Source organism: Propithecus coquereli, unplaced genomic scaffold (genome assembly GCF_000956105.1).
Source record: "Propithecus coquereli isolate 6110/MARCELLA unplaced genomic scaffold, Pcoq_1.0 Scaffold111, whole genome shotgun sequence".
In the NCBI taxonomy this organism is placed as follows: Eukaryota; Metazoa; Chordata; class Mammalia; order Primates; family Indriidae; genus Propithecus; species Propithecus coquereli.
The window spans coordinates 5,942,643-5,945,258 of NW_012135081.1; positions in this window are offsets into that span (position 1 = coordinate 5,942,643).

Consider the following 2,616-nt stretch of genomic DNA (forward strand, 5'->3'; position numbering starts at 1 on the left):
AAAGATTTTGCCTCAATTTCTAGTGGCTTCCTGAAGTTACCGAAGAAAGCAAGGCAAGCAGCTCAGAAGAAAGCCAGACGTGAAGCAGGGGAACACCTTCTGTTTAAAGATAACAGATGACCGTAGAAACAATGATAACTAGAGAGATTAAAATTCCAAAAAAGAAAAACGAAAAAACTCAGAGATGACACTAATATCTATGGCTGTTTTTCTTCTCTGGGGTCATTCGTTATATCTGACTTTTGGCCAGAGATGAGAATTTGAGCTTGACCCTGGTAAAGACCTGCTTCCATGGGTCAAGTAAATCAAGAAAATTATTGGCAGCCCACCAGATTTGGTGTAAAAAGTGGAAAAGCTGATGGAATTTGAAAAAATGGCCAAATTGACCATTAAAGACCCTTTCCCTATTTTAAAGCTGTATAGAATTGGAGGCTAAAGACTTAAGCAGATCCAGCAATCTTCTTCTCAAGATATTTGCCAAATTTTAAAGATGAATAGAGCAGAAGTTTAAAAAGATAATCTCTACATTTCTGAAATGCCTACAGAAATGTCTACAGACGGTACATGCTAAAAAGACCTATATCCTACCTCCCAATCCAAGGTGTTAACTGGAATCTTTGGAGAACTTCACACTAAATAAAGAGCTGATCCAAAGGTAGGTTGAGTCTATTTAAATAAATCCAGCTTTAATTCGAAATTCATCTTAATTCCAGTTTGGATTACATTATCAGCCTGATTTATCTCCGTATATCATTGAAAATAATAACCTATCAGAAGGATAAAAGCTTTCTAAAAATGTCTAGCATTCAAAACAAATAAATAAGCAATCAAAAATATAGAGTTATAAGAACAATAAAAGACAATAGAAACAAAATCACAGATGATGCCAATATGGGAGTTAGGACATAATGATCATAAAATATTTACTATTGATATGTTTAAGAAAATAGAAAAAAATGGATAAAATGATTAAAATCTTGAGATTGCAATAGATTTTAAATTTATGTAAAGAAATCAATAAACTTAATAGAATTAAACATAATACCTAATTTTATGAACACAGTAAATCACTTTAATAGCAGCTGAAGACTGAAAGTGTAAATTTGAAAACAAGTAAATAATAAATACCCAAAATAAAGAAAGAAAATAAGGAAATGGAGAATGAGATACATATATAGCATAGTAAAAAGTTCTAGTATACATGTAAATTGGCATCCCAGAGGAAGAGGAGAAAGAATAGGGGTAGAAGCAGTATTCAAAGAAGTAATAGAAGCAGTAACTTCAAAGAATTTCCTAAAGTGCTAAAAAAGAGACACAATCCAAAGATTCAAGAAGTTCAGCTAACCCCAAGTGAAAAACACACTCTGTGGTATCTTTATTGAAGCTTGCCGAAAATTAATACAGGCAAAATCAGTATAAGTTCAAAACCCTCAATATGAGGGATTTTTTTAATCTCTCCAGCTAGTAACTAAACATGCTTTTGCTAAAGGCTGGGCCAATGCCATAGGGGTAATATAATAGCTAACAGAAGGATGATGCATAAAAACCATATATGGTAGCTATTTCTGCTATTCACCAATATTTATTTCTTCTCTGGATCAATTAAGGCCCAGAAAGAAAAGGGGAAATATTACTTAGAGAAATTTCACACAAGGAACTTGTTGCTCAAGTTGGAAACGGTGAAAGAAAAAAAAAAAAAGAAACACTGAGGTTAACTGGAGATAATAACTATCCCATGAGGGATGCGGTTTGAAAAAAAAGAAAGTATAGTGTAAGACTTCTTAGGACAGATCACAAAAAGCTTAATGCTTTTACCTTGGTCTTTCAGATTGTCTACTCTGGGGAAAGGGATGGATTTCTAGAATTCAGGAGCTCAGAGTAAATCCTAGATGGAATTGGTGATTTTATGTGGATGTGATACTGCATGGATTCCTTCTGATTCTGGGAACTCAGTGGAAGGAACTCACAAAGTTAGTCTCTTATCTCTGAAAAGGGGGCACTGCCTGTTGTTGCTTACACATCTGAGGATGATGAAATAAGCTGAAGCTTGGGACCAACTGCCACTGCTGGGCCATCAGACAGATATTCAGACCTGGTGAAAGAAGAAAAAAAATAATAGTTTCCCTTCCTTTCTCCGATTTTCTAATTTTCCTATAATGCCTCATTGTCAGTGCCTATCAGGAACCCGATAGCTAAAGAGACTGGGTAACATAATTTGCACTGTCTGAATCCCAACATCACAGAGCTAAGTAGTAAATGCTGGGTTTGGAGCTGAAAGATAATCAATAACAATTAACATATTTTTGACTTTGGCATGATTTTATTTCTTTTTTTCTTTTTTCTTTTTCTTTTATTTCAGCATATTATGGGGGTACAGATGTTTAGGTTACGTATGTTGCCCTTGGTCGCTCCCCCAAGTCCGTGTTTCAAATATGTCCATCCTTCGGGTGGTGTGCATTGCACTCCTTGTGTATACAAATACCCGTCCGCTCCTCCCTCCTCCCCCCTCACCCCTCCCACCGCCCAGCATCCAATAGATGTTATTCTTATATGTGCATTTATGTGTTGATTAGTTAATACCAATTTGATGGTGAGTACAAATGGATCCCGTTCATC